Source organism: Bos mutus, chromosome 2, assembly GCF_027580195.1.
Source record: "Bos mutus isolate GX-2022 chromosome 2, NWIPB_WYAK_1.1, whole genome shotgun sequence".
Taxonomy (NCBI): Eukaryota; Metazoa; Chordata; class Mammalia; order Artiodactyla; family Bovidae; genus Bos; species Bos mutus.
The window spans coordinates 107,907,075-107,929,162 of NC_091618.1; the positions used below are offsets into that span (position 1 = coordinate 107,907,075).

Here is a 22,088-nt window from a genome sequence, read left to right on the forward strand (position 1 = left end):
AATACCAGTAATAGGGAGGGATTGGGGGCAGGAGGAGAAGGGGACGACAGAGGATGAGATGGCTGGATGGCATCACCAACTCGATGGATGTGAGTCTGAGTGAACTCCGGGAGTTGGTGATGGACAGGGAGGCCTGGTGTGCTACAATTCATGGGGTCACAAAGAGTCAGACATGACTGAATGACTGAACTGAACTGAATAGGTTCTCTGAAAAAGTAGATCCCTACACAGATTTCCAGCATGCTCTCCATTACCGAGGATGAAGTCGTCTTATGGTGAGATACATGATATACCTCTTTTGTGTGGGGAAAGAAAAGGAATGGGAAAGAGTTGCTATCTCTATTGGTCACCAGCAGAACTTTACAGTTTCTCACTGTTTATCAGGGCGTGAGGCTCAAATGGAGGCATGTTTATTCTTTCTGGTTGTAAACTAAATACAACATCATATTGTAAAATATTATGCACCCAACAGCAAGTATCAAATAGATCATCAAAACACAAGAAGACGCTAGTAGAACAGAGTACTCATCACTGTTGAACATAAGAAGGGGGTTCGCATATATACATTTCTCGATGCATCTGCATATGCACAGAGCATTTCCAGAAGAACTTATTAGGACTTGGTGATGGCTCTGAATTGAGAGAGGGACTTCTTTTCACTGGGTCATGTACATTAAGGAACCCCAATATATATCACCCATGCCCCGCCCAACCCAGTTCTGAACTAATTTAGAAGTATGACCAGTAAGTTCGGGTGGGGGGCGGTCAAAACATCACCCTTTTTACAAAGGTGATAACTTGAGAATGTGGCTTAAATGTTGAGCCACCAGCCTTCCTTGATGAACGACCCCTGGATTTAGACAAGACTTACCTATCCTGTCCCCAGCAAGCACGTCCAGCGCATTCCGACCTCCCCCAGGCAGGGCCACGGTGACTGACCAATAGCACCTCTCTATGAGCAGTCCAGCTCCCTCAGAAAGGGAGGGCAAGGGGCTGGGCCACACGTGCCCACTTCCTCCCTCCAAACTCACCAATCAGATACACTGCTAGGTAGAGACAGGCCAAGAATGTTTTGCTCACCCCACGAGCAGTGAAGAAACATTCCCTCTGCCTCTTCCTCTTTTGGCATCATTTGTAATTTTATCATTATTATGTACAATGCTGTCAGTCAAAAATCAGGTATTTAAAAATTAAAGATATACATACCTCTTGTTAAAAAATGCCAACAGAATTCTTTTTATTAAAAAAATAATAATAAAACAGAAAGTAAAAGTAACCACCTCCTACCTCAAAACAATATTCAAAGATATGACTTTTCTAGGAGGGGAGGAAGTGATAGTAAGATGAGCTACTAAATTTTTAAGAACGAAAATGATGAAACCTTCTAAAATCTTGATGTGACCATGAGGTCAACTTATGGTTCACCTGCATTTGCCACAATATGTGTACCATTTAGGATTTCCAACATTTTTTTGATTTTTATGCAACGAATTCTGGAATGAAGACTCACCATTAAAGTCCTGGTCTGGTCAATGAAACAACCATCAAACTTTCGACCACATAGGGCGTGTGATGACAATACACAGGGCGTGCAATGACAGGAGCTGGTGCTTTTTAGTACTCTGCCTTTACACTTCTCTCCACCAGATGGATGAGTCTGTGTTTGTTACAGAGTAATGGATTCTGTTGTTTTTGTTAATCTGCTTAACCTGGTATCTTGCTACAAAATCCAAAGATACTAAGAAGATGTTCTAACATGCATGACAATTTGGAGCTCTGAAAGCACATGCCCTGGGGGTAAGACACAGTTCAATATATTCTGAGTCCTCACATTTAGAGTATCTTGTGTTTTGTTGTTGTCTAGTTGCTAAGTTGTGTCTGACTTTTTGTGACCCCGTGGACTATAGCATGCCAGGCTTCTCTGTCCTTCACAATCTCCTGGAGTTTGCTCAAACTCTTATCCATTGAGTTTTTGGTGACGGCTAACTAATATGTGTTTGTTAAATGAGTGAATAACATTTTCCTGCTGCCTGAAAAAAATTTTCCAAAGCAAACTTTGTATCAGGAGGAACTTCTCCCCATACTTCTCTCACCATTGCCCCTGGAGAAGGAAGTCAGAAGCTGCAGATACAGCACCACAGGGATTTTGAAGGGATATGAGGGGAGGGGCAAGTTAAGATCCCATTACATCCTGAAATCCTTTTAGCTTCTCATATCCATAATCCCTAGAGTCAGAGCACACTTGAAATTTGCTGCAATGAACACAAAATCCAGCTCTGGGAACCACCACTCAATACAGGCTGCTAACAGGTAACAGACACTTAAAACTTGTTAGTTGGATGCATGAATGAATAAGCCACACTTGGCTAAAACACACAGACACAGGTTCTGGGCCAGATCATCTCAACTTGCAAGTCAAAGGCATTTTACCATGTCCTTAGACAGTTACTACCCTTTGCCATCAGGGACCCTGTTATTGTGGTGACATGATTAATAGACAAGTCTGAGGAAGCTAGGGCTTCCCTGGTGGCTCAGATGGTAAAGGATCTGCCTGCAATGTGGAAGACCAGGTTCTGATCTCTGAGTTAGGAAGATCCCCTAGAAAGGAAATGGCAACCCACTCCAGTATTCTGGCCTTGAGAATCCCATGGACAGAGGAGCCTGGTGGGCTACAGTCCATAGCGTTGCAAAGAGTCAGACACGACTGAACAACTAACACTTCACTTCACATGAGGAAGCTAAAGGGCTTAATTTATTCTACCAGTTTAAGCAAAGCAGCAGCTGCTGTCGAGAAAACTCTGGGCTTTCCTCCTAGCATCTGAAGATCCTGAGAGGAAAAGCATGGTTATAATCGTCAAATCAAAGCAAAGTGGATGATCAAAATGCATGGGCCCATCTGCCGCAGAGACGACGTATTAATGTCTTGCTGTGCTGGGAGTAATTCAAAGAAGCAAACAAGTCTGTGGTGGTTCACTGCAATTATGTCCCCTTTGTGATGGACTCCATTCCCTATCCTTGTGTCTGCAAAGGGCAGAGACTTCAGATGGGAGTTTAGTTATGAAAAAAAAAAAAAAAAGTACATACGCAGCACTGACTTGCACTTTGGGTTGAAAGAGTGAAGAATCTGATTCCAGCTCAAAATTGAACTGATTAGAGAAAAGAGCCAACAATGACATCATAAGGTCTCTATGTGAAAATACGCCTGCTATTGAAATCTCTACTTGCTCCCATTCCAGCTGTCTTTACAAACCACCCCACCCAAGTTGTTATCTCAGTCAAAAGTCTCAAAAACGTAACAGGGGGCAAGGAATCCCCCGCATGGTTACTTCCACAGGTGGCTGAAGCCTCTGAGGAGGACAAGACAGGAACTGCCCAGACCACCGCCCGAGTACCAGGTGGTCGGTCAGTCAGTCAGTCACCATGAGTTGCTCAGTGTGTCTGACTCTTGGCAACCCCACAGACCATAGCCCACTAGGCTCCTCCATCCCCAGGCAAGAATACTGGAATGGGTTGCCATTTTCTTCTCCAGGGGATCTTCCCAACCCAGGGGTCGAACCCTGATCCTCTACATTGCAGGCAGATTCTTTACAGTCTGAGCCACCAGAGAAGCCCTCCTGGGTGGTGGGGTGTGTCAGCCACAATGGCACAGTCTAACAGCAGTGCAGTACTCCTTGATTCGAGGGTCAGAAAGGCAAAAACCTTGTCACTCTATGTGTGGAAAGAGTACCGGTGTCCACAGACGTGTCAAAACCAAATAAGCAGCAGCCCTTCAACTCCCTCCTGTTCCTGGCTACTACATTTTACTACATTCACTTTTAAGTCTTTTTTTTTTTTTTAAACTGGAACTGCCCTGCCACTGAGATTTCATCTTTACACTCTAACTCTTTATGCTTCAGTATTCTGAAAGCAAACCTCAGACTTCAGATCATTTTACCTGTAAATACTTCAGCACACATCTCTAATAGAGAAGGACATTTTAAAACACGATCATGACGTTTTCACAAACAACAAAATCACCAATGATTTCTCAGGAGAATTAAGTTATCAGTCGATGTTGATTCTTATCCCACTGTCTCCAAAATGTCTTTTCAGCTTATTTATTCAAAACAAGATCTAAACAAGACCCACATGTGATCCATACTCTTAAATCTGTAATAGTTCTCATTAGGGTTTTGCTTAAAAGCCAGCCATCATAACCATTTAAGTAGGCTCTGACTTAGATGGAAAGAGCCTGTTTTCTTATTGCTAACAAGAAACACCCACCACCTCCAGAGGGAGAATACTCACTTCCTTTATATCACTGGGAAAATTAATTCTCAGTAATAACTGAAAGCTACGATGAAGGTTCCAGTGTAAAAATGCTCCAGACAGGAGTTTTATTTCTGGGGCAAAGTCTCAACTGTGTTTCAATTCAGGGTAGAAAAGGGCCATAAATTCTATTTTTGTTAGTCAATTCAGTAATAAGAAGAGGCTGTCAGAGCAGTAAAGTAAGTTACATAGATTTCCCTGCAATAGATTCGGAAAAACTATATATTCTAATTCTTGTATTTGCCAAAGGCAACACTGTCCAACTACCGAATTTAAATAGAAACCAAGATACATAATGGTTGTATATTCTCATTGGGTTAACTTTAAAAAAAAAAAATTTGGAACTTCAGCTTCCTTGGTTAGGGCTAGATGGGGGCCACATGGTGAAATATAAATGAGTTTAACAAGTAATCCAAGCCTAACTATGGGATCTGATGCTCTTCTTCTAAGGATCCAAACCTCTCATCACATCTGCTAATCGGTAGTAAAACGAAGTATATGTGGATGCCATCATTGTTTTTCTTTTCCTGCCTAATGCCACTAAGAGTCCAGTGGCTAACCTGGAAGACAGCTAAGACTGGAAAGGTGGAAGGCACTCAGAAAATGGATCATTAATGCTTGAGGCAAGAGGCTCTGCACATGTGCAGGAGCCATGCCCTGGGATTTGTTCTGCATGCTGGTCTCAGCCATTGCTCTTGTGCTCAGCGTGTCCATGTTTCTCTCTCCAGGCCACACCCTCCCGTGATCTGCAGATACAGACCCTGGTCTACTCTCCCTCCATTTGAGACGAGACATCCCACAAGGTTTACCACATTCTAAACATTTGGTGTCATTCCCAGCAAAGGTTTCCTACCTGCCAAACTCAACGTCAGAAAGGAAGTCAACCTCAGCTTTTCCTGACATCTCCTCCTCTCCCTTCCCACCCTCTCAAGCTCCATCTTCATGGAAACCTTGCAAATCCTCAGTTCCATCCAAGTATCTCCTGCTTCCAAGTATCTACCTTTATCCTCCACTGATTCTCACCTGGACTAAACACCAGCCTTCCAACCTGGCTGCTGCAGCCAGTCTTGCTCCTAAACCACTGTCCACAATGCGGCCAGGATGGTTTTCCTAAAAGGCAAACTAGATCATTGCACATCTCTTCTTAAATTCTTTTTATTTATTTATTTTTTGGCTGCAGTGCGGGGGCTTGTGGGATCTTATTATAATAATAGTTCCCCAACTGGGGACTGAACCCAGGCCGCGGCAGTAAAAACACTGAGTCTGAAACACTAGACCACCAGGAAATTCCCTCTCTGCTTAAATTCTTAACAAAAGTTCCCCAAAGCTGGCAGGGGGTAGGGGGAGGGAGGCAAAAAACGCAAAAACCTAAACTCATCAAGACACATCAGACATTTTTTGTTCTGGCTCTTATCCACCCCTCCAACTTTCCTCGACTTCAATCACACAAACAATTTTGCTTTTCCAATACATTTTCAAGCATTTGCCCAGGAAGGCTCCCCACCTGAGATAAGCTACCTTGCTGACTGGCAAAAGAACACACATCCTCCACAAGACAATGAAAGCATTGTGTCCTCGATGAAGTCCTCGGCCACCTCGCTCTCCTCAACACACCTTGGCGTCCATGCATCGTTCCCTCCCAGTGCTGACCCTGATGCTCCAGATGTGGTTTCCTGTCCAAGGCCTCCCCTCGACTGTGCAGCCACCACCCCTGAGTCGCCCAGGCTCAAATCTCACTGTCAACATTTTTAACTTTTTATTTTATATTGGAGTATAGCCGATTAACAATGTTGTAATAGTTTCAGGTGCACAGCAGTGTGACCCAGCCATACACAGACATGTATCCATTCTCCCCCAAACTCCCCTCCTGTCCAGGCTGCCACATAACATTGAGCAGAGTTCCCTGTGCTATACAGTAGGTCCTTGTTGATTATCCATTTTAAACATCGCAGGGTGGACCTGTCGATCCCAAACTCCCTAACTATCCCTTCCCCCTTACTATCAACTTTCATTCTTCTCTTGGGATACTTACAGATGATGGCTGTCTTACCTATGGACTCCAGCACAGTCCTGGAACTTGATACATGAAAAGCCAGTGTCTTTAGAATCACCACCCTCTAGAGTACTCTGGGTCGTACACCATGCCTCCTCTGCATGGAGCCTCTGAACATACACAAGTCTCCACTGACCTCAAAATTTTCTCAACCCCCAAGCTATGACAGACTCCTACTGCCCTTTCCCATCAAGCTTTGAAAAATTACCCACTAGCACTTCCTTACCATCTCTTTACTCATTAAATCTGAATATCCAGCTTCTCCCCTTACTGCTAAAACTGAGCTAAATCCAATGTCCTTTGAGAAGACCTCATTTTCCTTCCCCTCACTGCAGAAATCAAAACCGCTGACCACTTCCACCTTCCTGGCTCCTGTGATGGCACTTTCTTTCCCTTTGTCCTCCACCTGGCCCATTACTACTCCCCAAGGACTTCACCACGGTCCCTGTAACATCCTCCTTAGCAATCTCACCTGACCACGTGGTCTCCACAACAGCCTCCATGGAGAGGACTGCTAAATACAGCTCTTTCGGTCGTGGTCTCTACTGAGTCCCACATTTCTGTCTTCCTCAAACTGAAGTCCCAATAGAGCTTCACACTCCAATAGATGGCAACAAGCCTGGCACCTCTTTCCCCTCCTCAACTTCCACCCTTCTGCCCACATGGCCTCAGTGTCTTTCCAGCATCTCCCTTGTGTGATTTGCTCCTCTCTCCATCATTCGCCAAGATCTTTCAACTCTGATGTTTTAATAGTGCTGACTCATGTCCTTTCCTCCCCACACCTCTGCCATGGTCCTAGCTGAAACCTGCACTGACTCATGCCTCAAGGTCTTTAACAGCTTCTGCTGGCCCATGGCTCCTCCTTCAGGCTGCCCACGACTCTCCACTTTTCCAATCCAAATTTCACAGCTGCCTCCCTGCTTCCAGGGTGCCCTTCATTGGCTCCTCACACCTTAGAGCACCACCTCCAAAATCCATGGATTAGGACTCAAGGCTCTTCATATTCTGGACCTAAAGTGAAGTGAAGTCGCTCAGTCGTGTCCGACTCTTTGCAATCCCGTGGACTGTAGCCCACTAGGCTCCTCTGTCCATGGGATTCTCCAGGCAAGAATACTGGAGTGGGTTGCCATTTCCTTCTCCAGGGGATCTTCCCGACCCAGGGATCGAACCAAGGTCTCCTACATTGCAGGCAGACGCTTTACCCTCTGAGCCACCAGGGAAGATTCTGGACCTAATCCAACTTTAAAATCTCATTTTCTACTGCTTCTCTTCATTTTTTTATGCCTGATCATACAACTTACCTAGATCCTTCATTAAAAATGCAGACTGTCAGGTCCTACTCAAGACCAAATGAGGCAAAAACTCCCAGGATTCACTGTGACTAGCCAAAAAGGATGGATGTTTTGGGAGTGGGGAGGCACGTGCTCCGTGTGTGTGCATGTGTGTGTGCTTAGTCACTTCAGTGGTGTCTGACACTTCTCGACCCCGTGAACTGCAGCCCACCAGGTTCCTCTTTCCAGTGGTGGTGGAGTGGAAGGTTAAATAAACAGCCTAAAATAAGCTGATTTAATTATCTAAATTAATTTGTCTCCCATAGTATTGATAACTGCTCCTAAGATCAAATTATACTGGTGGTGGTTTAGCTGCTCAGTCATGTCCAACTCTTTGCAATCCCATGGACTGTAGCCCGCCAGGCTCCTCTGTCCACGGGATTCTCCAGGCCTAGAATACTGCAGTGGGTCGCCATTTCCTTCTCTAGGGAATTATATTGGTAGGGCAAGAGAAAGAAGAGGGGGGAAAAATGCTCAAATCCCCACTATTATCAGAAACCTTTACTGAGTTCTCTAGCCATGCTCTCCCTTTAATCACAAAACTCCCTTACAATTACCCATAATCTTTCCATATACATAAATGTCTACTACAAAGAGGAAGGAAATGCTTTTCTTGTCCTTGTCCCAATCATGATGACAATGAAATAAAATAATCAATTTTATTATCTGGGATAAAGCTCTTTAATCAATAAATGCTATTTTCCCAAGAAAAATAACTGAAGCAGAAACCTTAATGTGTATCTACTATGTTTTATTTTAAACATTAATTATATTATCTAACTGTTAAATATAGGGTTATAATATTAAGATTCATGTAGTTTTATATTTTTCACATCACAGAGAAGAATGTTTTTTAATCTAATTTCACTACAATACACATTTTAATGATATTGGTTGAGATTATTGGAATATAAAATTGATTCACATTATAGAAAATTTGGGAAATAAAGAAAAGAACAAAGATGAAATTAGTATTTTTCCACTAGGTGACAGCACAACATAGCAGTTGCCAACCAAAGGGCTTTTGTATCAGACAGATTTGAGGCTTAGTTCCAACCCAACCACTCACTGGATATCAATACTCACCCTAAAGGTCCCTCTCTTCACCGGCAAAACTGAGTCACAACACCTACCTCATTAGGTTATAATGAGGACAAAGGAGACGACATGTATAAAACGTTTTTAGTCCAGTGCTTCCAGATTTAGCAGGTGTTCAAAAAAGGCTGCTTGGTCATGAATTCTACTCCAGAAAAAAACAAAAATTGGGCATGTCCTCAGCCTCAAGAACCCCCAGAAAATGAATCACTGTAGACTCTATCCAAATACAAGGAGTTTTAAAACCTGCCACAGACTTACCAATTTTCTTAGAAACATCCAGCCTGATATGACTATTTTTGGATATGTGAGCTCATCATTATGAACACAGTTAATAAATGAGTGGATGAAGATGGCATCAGGCCAGAACTGTTCTCTAAAGTCTCCATACAAGAAGAAAGATGTGGCACTCAGGTTATAATGTTATAATGAGATTTAAAGTATTAATGATACAATGTCTGAATTAAAGATAAACTCCCTTATGAGAACTTTTCTATATTTAAATTCTGAATTATACTCTTATAAATATCTTTGTTGAATCAGTGAGCATAGAAAAAATCTTGCAAAGGATATAACTGTGCCCCAAATGACCACAAGGGAGAGAGAACAAGCTATAAACTTATTATTGTAGGACCATGTCTTAACACATGCCTCTGTGTCCTTGACCTACTAAGCTTGGTTTCCTAACACCAGCCTGGGTTAAAGTTGACAAGTACCACCAAGTAGACCATTTCTCCAGCACTCGAAACTATCCAGGTGATACAATGCAACCAGAGATAACGTCTTTGAAAATGTTAGCATTCTACTACATCATTAAAGAGAGAAAGAAAGTAACGCTAAGTCATGTCCAACTCTTGTGATCCCATGAACTGTGGCCTGCCAGGCTCCTCTGTACATGGGATTCTCCAGGCAAGAATATTAGAGTAGGTTGCCATTTCCTTCTCCAGGAGAACTTCCTGACCCAGGAATTGAACCCAAGTCTCCCACATTGCAGGCAAATGCTTTACCAACTGAGCTATAAGGGAAGCCCACTACATCATTGCTGACTGCTTTTTAATGACACAAAAATTCTTCCATATCTATCTGAAACAGAAATACTCCTTCCAAAAATATACACGCACATAAGTATTCATGTGTCTATACCACATTTTCACTAAATCACATGCATTTTCAGATCCTCTTCACAGAGGAGTCCTCCTTATGTAGGTTCCACAGAACAGACACATTGCCCAGCTTGTTGATCCCTGAATTCCAGAACCTTGGACCCTAACTGGCACACTTTAGATATCCAACCAAGAGCAGTAGAATGAAAGAAGTCATACAGTCAGTAAATGCTTGAATTTATGCCAGAATTTATGTCCAATGATTCTGCTTTGCAATATGCAATAGAATCATGGTCAATAAAGGTGCTAAATTCAGCATTTACTGAGTTCTTCCTGTATGCTTTTCATTTTACAAACCTGTCTCCAACACCTACAAGAGCTGTGCAAATAGGTACAATGGATAAGAGTCTCAAAAATAAGAGCCTCATCAAAGCTGAATTATAATATTTATTGGAAGTCTCACAGCAAGCTAACACTAACCCTTTCTCAAAATTCATGTAGAGTAATTGAAACAACTGTGTAAGACAACCCGAAGTCCTCACCAGATTTATTCATCTTTACTCTTCAAGTATCCCAACCTAGAATAGTGGCTAGCACATTGTAAGCATCAACAAATGTTTGATCTTTTTTATCAAGTGCACTTATTTTAATAATCGAAATAAATATTTGTTGCAAAGGAAAGAGGGCATGAGAAAGGACAACTGTTAAGTATACACTCAAGGTACACTTGAATTTTCTCATTCAAGGTCTGCACAATCATTGTTATCTAGTATCTTTTATTTCCTCTTACAGGAAGATTAGAAATCTCCACCTATCACAAGGTGATTTTGAAACTACACCTATTGGACTTCATCACATGCTATCTTGGCTAGTTTATCATGGCAACAAGACTGTGGGCCTGCTGCCTCCCAGATGCTGAACCTGAGGGGTGGATATGCCTTGTACTCCTGACTGGGATACCATCAAGGACACGTTCTCAGTAGACCATTTGCAGCAACATGGATATGACAGTAGATGAAATAAGTCAGAAGGAGAAAGACAAATACCACATGACATCACTTATATGTGGGATCGAAACTACGACACAGGTGAACTTACTTACAAAACAGAAACTGGCTCACAGACATACAGCACAGACTTGTGGCTGCCAAGGTGGATGGCAGGTGGCGGAGTGATGGATTGGGAGTTTGGAATTAGCAGATGCAAACTATTACCGGGTTGGCCACAAAGTTCATTCAGATTCTTACGTAAGATATTACAGAAAAACCCAAAGGAACTTTGTGGCCAACCCAATATATATAGAATGGATAAATAACAAAACCCTACTGTACAGCATGGGGAACAATAGTCAATATCCTATAATAAACCATAACAGAAAAGAATATGAGAAGAATATATATACACACATAATATTCTGAGGAGGAAATCCAATGCCTTCTAAAGGACTTCAGCCCTCTCCCTGTCCACAGAGTCCAGAATGGCTGCACACGCTTCGCGTTCATAGATCTGGGCTCTGTGCACAGACTGCACTTGCAATCCAGGTACCGAATGGGAAGCACTGCCACAAACGAAAGCTGTACGTGAATCCTGACAACAGGTCTCCCAAGAGGATCCCTGCCGTGACTGAGCGGCCCCATGCACTGCCGATTTCGGAGACGCCCTCTGCTCAAAGATTTGCCAGAACCACTGCTTGTCCACAGCTCACTCCTAAGGCTTCTGTTGAGCCCTGTGAGACAGAGAAACCCAAGACAAGCTTCTCTGCAGTTCCCATGGAAATGAGAGGGTCCTTCTTGGTGCTGTTCCTGAGGGAATGTTTCCGAGACCTGGGCTGGCTGGCCACCATCCCCAGCATCAGCAGGGAGGTGGGGCTGCTGGTGACCAGTACTGTCCCTCAAACCCCCTTCTTCTGGGCCATGCACATCACCGAGACTCTGCAGCAGAACATGCAGGCCCTGTTCAGCGCCCTGGCCGAGGCGGAGCAGCAGCAGACCTACCTGCACGACTTGGCAGTACATCACAGGACCCCCGGTCTGGCGAGTACCACCTGGGCGATTAGGGACGAGCCTAGAACAGGTGCAGGGTGCTGGACCATGTGGACTCCTGGGCAGTGGTCATATTCGTGGATTTTGGCCAGTCAGCCACCATCCTGGTGCAGTCCCTGCACAGCCTGGACAGTGACGACTTCTGGACCATCCCCCCACTTCCACCCTACTTAGCCATTCATGCTGGAGAAAGGTATTTTGAGTTTGAATCAGGTTACCCAGCGCATCCTTGAAGGGAAAACCACCAGTGCTTTGAACTTGGGAGTTGCACATCTTGAAGTCTGAAGAGTTTAAGTGACGTGGCTACAATCAGCAAGTTCCCTCTCCCATCTAGGTTCTGCCTGCCCTGCCCTTTTACTCTTGAGGTCCTGGGGGTGAAAAAGGTCACAGTGGTGCCTAGAACTGATTGGATTTCCCTTTGCCTTCCCCTGGCTCACTTCTCAATGTGTCTTCACCGCGAACATCTGAACCAAACAGGGAGGCTTCCATGAGGTTGAAAGTCTGATGTGGCCAGTGTATTCTCTCCTGTCTCTTCTTTGTACCCCTAGAGCATAATCTAAGTTGCCCTGACAGATTCTGGAGAATGGAGAGGCCCATTGCTTTATTTTCCTGGCATCCCATTGTAGAATCAGGTAGGGAGCATCTAAACCCTGATCTATCAGCTTGGTGAATAAATGTTAGCATGCTTCACACACAAAGAAAAATTTCACTGGATTGAGAATATCAGGTTGATAACAAGCTTCATAATTTCTTCATGTCACAATGACTTGGCAATATCCAGATGCAGAGGCCAAAAAAAAAAAAAAAACTTAAAAAAGTGATATAAACATTAAAAAAAACTGTAATAGGAAACCAAAATTTCATTTTATACCGACTCTACTTGTTACCAAGAAACCTTGAGAGACGATGGAGAAACCTCCAATGCTTTTGATTGCCCAGCGTATTTTGAGAGAGAAGTTTGGAAAGTGAAATGGCCAAAGACAGCCTGCATGGAGAAAAAGTTAAAAAGCTGAGAGCCTGGAAACTCTGAGGCAGGCTAATCAGTCTCTGAAAAGTCAATAGCAGACAGAGCCATGAATCAATTCAAGCAGTTCATCATGGCTAATTGAAAAATTTGCTGACTCTTTCAAGGTTTATATTGCATCCACAATTGGGAAACTCAAAAGTCTTTTTACAGTGGCAAGGTTCAAGGCCAAATGAAAGTCATCTGAAGTCAAAATAATCCAAGACCATGTTAGATGGAGCCACAGGGCCTCTACAGCTGCTCTCCTGTAGAAGGAGAGAACTCTGATTTACTTCTAGGAGAACTGGGCTCTGGGTTAGGCCGGGGAGCCACCCGATCCAGGATAAGGTGTTTCAAACAGTTTCATCACTTGTTCGAAAAAGAAAAGCCTACCTTTATTGAGTATTTACCTAGTATACGGCTTATTTCACTACACTAAGAACTTTGCTGTGCATTATCCTGTGTGTGTGTGCATGTGGCCATATACATATAGCTTTGGTGGTGGTTTAGTCACTAAGTCATATCTGACTCTTGTGACCCCATCGACTGTAGCCTGCCAGGCTCCTCTGTCCATGGCATTCTCCAGGCAAGAATACTGCAGTGGGTTGCCATTTCCTTCTCTTTAGATATAATTCACCTATGACACAATTCATCTATTTAAAAAGTATAAGTCATAGAGCAACCATCACCACAATCAATTTTAGGCAAATGTTATCACCCCCCAAAGAAACTCCATGTCCAGTAGCAGTTATTCCCTATTTCCTGCACAGCCTCCAGTCCTAGACAATCACTCATCTACTTTCTGTCTCGAATCACTTGCCTTTTCTGGGCATTTCACCTAAACAGAAACATGCAGTACACTGCCCTTTTTTCCATTCATTAGCTGATGACATTTGGGTTGTTTCCAATTTGGGCACTTAAGAATAATGCTGCCATGAACATTTGTGTACAAGTTCTGGTGTTTTCTCCTCACCACATATCTGAGTGGCATTTCTGGATCATGTGTTAAGTTCTGAGGATTTCCCGAAGCAGCTGCCCATTTTACATGCCCATCAGGAGCGTCTGAGGCTTCCAATGGCCCCACATCCTCACTAAAGCTTGTTGCATCAGTCTTCCTGGTTACAGCCATCCTCCTGGGCACCAGGTGGGGTCTCACTGTTCTGATTTACACCTCCCCCTCTAGCATCATCTCACTTAATCCTCATGGCGATCCCATGAGGTAAGAACCAGCCCTCACTCCTGTTTGGTACACAAAGAAACTGTGGCTTGGAGAGCAGAAGCAACTGGCTGAAGTTTCTGGTCGTGTGCAGACTCGGCGCCCCGCAGAGCCCCCTTAAGAGCACGACACATCTGCAAGGCCTCACACCATCCTAAGGAGGGAGAACCGGATGACCTCCTAAAGGCCTTTCCAGATGGGAAATTCTACTTCATGAATTCACACTGCGTAAGTCTCTTCTCTAGGTGCACTGTCACTTGGGCCCCCAAATCAGTAACATCTGAACTTCTTCTGAGTAGGAGGGTTGTGTTCTAATCATAATAAGATGAGGTTACAACCCAACGTGCCAGCTCAAGGCCAAATCTGAGGCCAACTGGAGTGAGTACACAGGACTTAATCTTGTGACTGAACCATACCAAACTGCCCACGTGCAACTCTTCTAGAACTTCAAAGATGGCAATTTCATCTTGTGTGTATTTCGTGAACTAACCTTACTCTTGGCTTTCTATGTATTTTCTTACCCTCACTTTCCCTTTACCTCCTTTTAGTCATCTACCAAATAAATTTTATCTGGTCAATTGTTTGCATCTTTGCAAAATATCTCAATCTTTTCTGAAATCAAGTGGAGTAGTAAAGAAATAAACATACCAAAGTGTTTTCAAGTAAGCTTCAAAATAGCCCACAGCTGCAGCCTCTTTCATCAGATTGTGTACTTTCCTAAGCAAACTGTTCTCCAAGAAACAGAAAACACTGCTCCTCTCTGTACCTTGACAGGAGAGAAAATGCTTTTATGATATTCTAAATTAGACAAGCTTCCCTAAATAGTTTATGGAAGGAGAAAGACAGGTACTCACTGCCCAGCAGGAAGAAAGGCAGAGAGCAATGATTCATTTGTACACTCACAAATACATGCAAAGGTTGTTTCTCCTGGAGTACCTCTTTGAGATTTTTTTCCTTTGATTTATGTCTAATATTTCATGATACTTTTTGATGACTGAATGCTGTACTGAAGGCCACAGCTAACTATTAGAATTTGACAGGTGTCTAGGAAAATATTCAACACTGCTTTAAATTTTCTTCTCTTCTAAAGGTAATTATTTAGATCCCATAAGGTATATCCATGCTTTAATGCAGTTCTTTCATTTCCAAGACTTTACCTTATCTCAAGAGATCATCACACTAGTACTGACAGATGCATTGACCCAGAGAGAAAACTACAAGCCACAAGTGTCCATCAGTTCAGTACTGCTTAAATGAACTAAGCTGTGTGCGTGTAGAAACTACGATACAGCTGTTAACAATTAGAATGCTACCAGCTGACATGGGAGAAGATACAAATTTTTTATTGAAGAAAACCAAGGTACTTCATCACTGGAATAGTGTGAGGTCATGTGTAAAACGGTACATCACATCTATCTGTATATTTATTCATAAGCAGGATGGATGTGTAACAACACGTCAAGAGTAGTTATCACTGGGCAGTGACAGGTCAGGGAGTTTTTCTACATCTGGCGCTTTTCATTTTTTTCTCATAAAAAGCAGATGTTATTAGCTTTTAACTGAAACACTGTATCTGTTTTTGTCAGAAGCTTAGAAAAGAAGCCCACAATGTGCAGAGCACTGTCCTAGGCAGTAAGAAGTACACAAAATGTGAAAATGAAAGCTAAGAACCCTCAACCTGCTGATAATCTGGCTGGAAAGGTCAGACTTTGCAAAAGAAGCAATTCAGTTGCAAGCAGCATAAGATGGAGCTTCAAAAGGGAGTCGAGTGTGCACATGCCATAAATCAGAAAAGAAGAGCAACGGCAAACTGTGCAACTGTGAGCCCATAAGAGAGAAGGGTTTCCTGAGTGTTTGGGAAGGATTTGTGAAGGTGTAGAGTGGAAGGAGAAGAGGGTGACAGAGGATGAGATGGTTGGATGGCATCACCAACTCAATGGACATGAGTTTGAGCAAGCTCCAGGAGATAGTAAAGGACAGGCAAGCCTGGCATGCTGCAGTCCACCAGGTCACAAAGAGTCAGACATGACTGAGCAGCTGAACTCAGGCCTCAGAGTGGAAGGAACAGAACGAAAGGATGTTTTGAGAAAGTTAGGAAACAGGTGAAAATCTTTATCCTATTTACCAGGACCACTAATTAGTTTAGCTGAAGCCTAGCATCCTGACTGCAGAGTAATGAGAGATGAGAGTTTTAAAAACCACAATGATTTAGAAGATGACTGGGTGATATCTACCCACGATATATACACATACACCCTCTGACCCTGTATTTCTGAGTATTTAGCCTACAGAAAAACTTAAAATACATGCAAACATGACATGTATACACAAAAAATTAATGAAACGATGTTTGTATGGCAAAAGTTTGCAAGCATCCAGATTTCCAATAATCGGGAACTGGATAAATGAATCATATGTCTTGTAAAAGAATATTAGGTAGCAATACAAAAGGATGGGGAAGTTGTATACACACATGGGAATAAATTCAGTGAAAAAACCCAAGATAAAGAACCGTATAACATGTTGCCTTTCTGCATTAAAACGGGTGAAAACTGGGACTGTGTGTTCACACTGGGCAGATAAACAACATATGAAAAACGATTTTAAAAAGGTGACTCTGGCAGAGGTTACGTAGGTTGGATGTTCAAAGTGCTCCTTCATTATAACTTCCAGAAAACTCATTAGTATGAGAATGAAAGGGAACTCAGTCCACCCTAGTGATTCCGAAGAACTTCAGACCGCTTCCCATGCTCTCCTGCAACCTGATATTCAGTAGGAACAACATGTGGCCTAGGCTCCACTAGGGACAACATAACTCAACGATTGAGCAATCTGCACACAGCTCCAGACCGTGTCGGTACCCTGAAGTCATCTTACGAAACAATGAAAGCCAGCAGATTAGACCTCAGAAAGGCAGGTGGCTGCCTTGTTTCAGTGGGCACACTTCAGAAAATCCCCACAGTATGATGTTATCTAATTGGCTTAGAAATAAGAAGTCTTGGAAAAGGGAATCTGGGCTTTTAAAGTCAATTTCAAATGCAAGCTTAAGCTGACAGAGTGCAGCTGTAAAACCTGGAAAATGAAAGGGAAAATTTTAAATAAGCAAACGCCATTTCTTTGAGGAGCTTATATCTACAAGAAATACCAGTCATGTTGGAGAGGGATTGTGTGGAGATGATCACATTTAATTGAGATTTTTAAAGCCAGGATTTGCAGGCTTCATAACCAAAAGGGCAAAACTTTGTGTGAGTAATGACTCCAATTCTGGGAGAAATGTAATCGGCCGGGCCCTACTGAAGGGCTGTGCTGATTCCAGAACCTTAGGCTAGCACTGAAATTCAAGATAAGAATTGCATCTTCCTCTAAAGAACAATGATGGTTTCATGGAAGGCAGTGTTGCCGTGCAGTCTTAGTGTACAGACCTTGAAAAGAGTAATAGATCCTGACGCCAATATATTTGTAAAGTAACAACATATAATGTGGAGGCAGGAATGAACACTATTTTTAAGCATCAGCTTTAGAGTCAGACTGCCTCTATACACATCCCTACACTTACACTTTAACAGCTGTCAGACTCCCCATAAATTACTTACATTCTATGCACCTCAGTCTCTCATCTGCAATATGGAGACAGAATAGTACCGGCCTTGTAAGGATTTTGTAATGATACAATGAGAAAATATCAGTCAGGCACTTAGCACAGTATTTGCCTAAATTAAGCTCAACAGAGATTAGCTATCATGGTTATGATTCGTGTTACTATTATTGCTGTTACCAGTACTTCCTCTCCGAGAGCTATACATATGTTAGAACTAACACTCAGAAGAACAAACTATATCCAGATTAAGTTACATCTAGGTTGAAGCTTAAACTATAATCCAGAATTACATGGAATAAATACATAATACAAAACTCACTCAGAAAAATTAAAGAACCATTTTTTGATAATCTACTGTTTTGACAACAGATGGATCATCTGGAGAAGGGCAGTTGCTTCACAGTAACACAGCCGTAAACATAAAAAAATTATCTCAGTTATTTTACCATATACATCTACTCAGCATTAATGGCACAGCTGACAAAATATCTTAAAAATAACCATTAGTTAACTTCAGGGCAATTAAACAGAACATCAGAAGTGACTACGATTTTAACCTCAGGTCTTATTGTCAGATATTCTACACTTGGCTTTTTTCTCATTTTAATTCCCAGATGAATCATTTCACAACACGATGAATCAGTTTTTTAAGAACCCATGGGTCTTGGACTGAACCTCCTATAGGAAAATCTTCTGAAAGGTTTTAGGAATCTGGAGCTTTCCAGAATGATGACTCACCTCACTTACCTGCCTACTTAAAAGAAGAAAGCATCTGTCCTAAAAGACATTAGGGATAACTATACTTTGTGTATTGAACTAAAACCCAAAAAAGATGTCCTTTTCATTACAGGGGACTGGAATGCAAAAGTATGAAGTCAAGAAACACCTGGAGTAACAGGCAAATTTGGCCTTGGATTACAGAAAGAAGCAGGGCAAAGGCTAATAGAGTTTTGACAAGAGAACTCACTGGTCATAGTAAATACCCTCTTCCAATAACACGAGAGAAGATTCTACACATGGACATCACCAGATGGTCAACATTGAAATCAGATTGATTATGTTCTTTGCAGCCAAAGATGGAGAAGCTCTATACAGTCAGCAAAAACAAGACTGGGAGCTGACTGTGGCTCAGATCATGAACTTCTCATTGCCAAATTCAGACTTAAATTGAAGAAAGTAGGGAAAACCACTAGACCATTCAGGTATGACCTAAATCAAATCCCTTACGATTATACAGTGGAAGTGAGAAATAGATTTAAGGGACTAGATCTGATAGACAGAGTGCCTGATGAACTATAGACAGAGGCTCGTGACATTGTACAGAAGACAGGGATCAAGACCATCCCCATGGAAAAGAAATGCAAAAAAGAAAAATGGCAGTCTGAGGAGGCCTTACAAATAGCTGTGAAAAGAAGAGAAGCGAAAAGCAAAGGAGAAAAGGAAAGATATAAGCATCTGAATGCAGAGCTCCAAAGAATAGAAAGCAGAGATAAGAAAGCCTTCCTCAGCGATCAATGCAAAGAAATAGAGGAAAACAACAGAATGGGCAAGACTAGAGATCTCTCCAAGAAAATTAGAGATACCAAGGGAACATTTCATACAAAGATGGGCTCGATAAAGGACAGTAATGGTATGGACCTAACAGAAGCAGAAGATAGTATGAGGTGGCAAGAATACACAGAAGAACTACACACAAAAAAAATCTTCACAACCCAGATAATCATGATGGTGTGATCACTGACCTAGAGCCAGACATCCTGGAATGAGAAGTCAAATGGGCCTTAGAAAGCATCACTACGAACAAAGCTAGTGGAGGTGATGGAATTCCAGTTGAGCTATTTGAAATCCTGGAAGATGATGCCGTGAAAGTGCTGCACTCAATATGCCAGCAAATTTGGAAAATTCAGCAGTGGCCACAGGACTGGAAAAGGTCAGTTTTCATTCCAATCCCAAAGAAAGGCAATGCCAAAGAATGCTCAAACTACCGCACAATTGTGCTCATCTCACACGCTAGTAAAGTAATGCTCAAAATTCTCCATGCCAGGCTTCAGCAATATGTGAACCGTGAACTTCCAGATATTCAAGCTGGTTTTAGAAAAGGCAGAGGAACCAGAGATCAAATTGCCACCATCCGCTGGATCATGGAAAAAGCAAGGGAGTTTCAGAAAAACATCTATCTCTGCTTTATTGACTATGCCAAAGCCTTCGACTGTGTGGATCACAATAAACTGTGGAAAATTCTGAAAGAGATGGGAATACCAGACTACCTGACCTGCCTCTTGAGAAATCTGTATGCAGGTCAGGAAGCAACAGTTTGAATGGGACATGAAACAACAGACTGGTTCCAAATAGGAAAAGGAGTACGTCAAGGCTGTATATTGTCACCCTGTTTATTTAACTTATATACAGAGTACATCATGAGAAACGCTGGACTGGAAGAAACACAAGCTGGAATCAAGATTGCCGGGAGAAATATCAATAACCTCAGATATGCAGATGACACCACTCTTATGGCAAAAAGTGAAGAAGAACTAAAGACCCTCTTGATGAAAGTGAAAGAGGAGAGTGAAAAAGTTGGCTTAAAGAAAAAGATCATGGCATCTGGTCCCATCATTTCATGGCAAATAGATGAGGAAACAGTGGAAACAGTGTCAGACTTTATTTTTCTGGGCTCCAAAATCACTGCAGATGGTGATTGCAGCCATCAAATTAAAAGATGCTTATTCCTTGGAAGGAAAGTTATGATGAACCTAGACAGCATATTAAAAAGCAGAGACATTACTTTGCCAACAAAGGTCCGTCTAGTCAAGGCTATGGTTTTTCCAATGGTCATGTATGGATGTGAGAGTTGGACTGTGAAGAAGGCTGAGCGCCGAAGAATTGATGCTTTTGAATTGTGGTGTTGGAGAAGGCTCTTGAGAGTCCCTTGGACGGTAAGGAGGTCCAACCAGTCCATCTTAAAGGAGATCAGTCCTGGGTGTTCATTGGAAGGACTGATGCTAAAGCTGAAACTCCAATACTTTGGCTACCTCATGTGAAGAGTTGAGTCATTGGAAAAGACTCTGATGCTGGGAGGGATTGGGGACAGGAGGAGAAGGGGACGACAGAGGATGAGATGGCTGGACGGCATCACTGACTCGATGGACCTGAGTTTGAGTGAACTCCGGGAGTTGGTGATGGACAGGGAGGCCTGGCATGCTGCGATTCATGGGGTCGCAAAGAGTCGGACACGACTGAGCAACTGAACTGAATTGAACGGATACTTTGTGTGTGGCATATACGTGTTTGTGGGCCTCTGTAAAGCACTTAAATGCAGAATTATTAACCTCTCTGTCTGATTATTTTCATCTTTCTATCTGCCTGTGTTGCATTCTTGGTAATTTCTTCAGTTTACCAGTTGTTTTTTCATCTGTGTCTAATTTTCAAAAATTTTTTCATCTAAGACCTTCCACTAATGATTTTTATTTCTCTTACTTTAACAGTTATAAAATTCATATCTAAAATATGTTTATTTTTCAGATCTGCTGATCATTTTTGATATTTTGTTTGTTCCTTTTCAGGATTCTATTTTCTATTTCTTTAAATATTTCATATACAGTCTTTTTAAATAGAAAGCATAATATAATTCCCATATCTGAATTTCTTTGGGGTGGCAGCTAAATTACTTATTTTTAATGTTTTATTTTGATTTGGAGGAAAGTGTTCCTTCAAAGAGTATTTGTGTTTGCTTCTACCAGAAATCAAGAGGCACCAACTACATTTTACCCATCTTCCAAGTCAGGAGTTTATCAGCTAAATTCAAGAGTCCTGGGCTCAACTTTTAGTTGTCAAACTTCAAAATAAATTAAACTCAGTGCACAGGCTAAACAAACATGGGTTAGCTCTCTTCCCTTGTTGCTGCAGAGTTAATACAGTCATTCACCCTCACAGGTCACACCCACCTACCTTTCAACCTCCAGCTGTTTCTTTTCCCCTGTTTTTGGATCCTTATATAATTGTCTTCACTTTCTTTGAACCCAGAAATGCAGTATAATCTATGCTTAAGGTAGGATCCCATTATTGGGATACTCATTTTATTTCTCAGATGCACACAGTAAGGGGAAAATATACTCTAAAATAAGAAAAATTCACTCCAAAAATTAGTGATTTTCCCTTTATAAATTCAAAGGGAAGTTTTCAGTATTTACTTGAATTCCCCTTTTATATTATTCTGTATTTTCTAAGCTTCTTGGAAGTTTAAATGTAACATGTGATGTCAGACCTTGCACCATGCTCAATTCCAACAGAAACAAACAAACCTGCCCTGTTCCCTCCAAACACTGGTAAGAAATAAATAGTC

The 22,088-nt window shown here is 42.1% G+C and overlaps 1 protein-coding gene and 1 pseudogene across 1 annotated transcript in view; one reads left to right on the forward strand and one right to left on the reverse strand.

Moving 5' to 3' along the window:
* Positions 1–22,088, reverse strand: part of STK39 (serine/threonine kinase 39) — a 321,280-nt gene that overhangs the window by 141,866 nt on the left and 157,326 nt on the right. The gene's annotated exons all lie outside the window — the stretch shown is intronic.
* Positions 241–12,230, forward strand: LOC138990453 (tudor domain-containing protein 10-like; annotated as a pseudogene).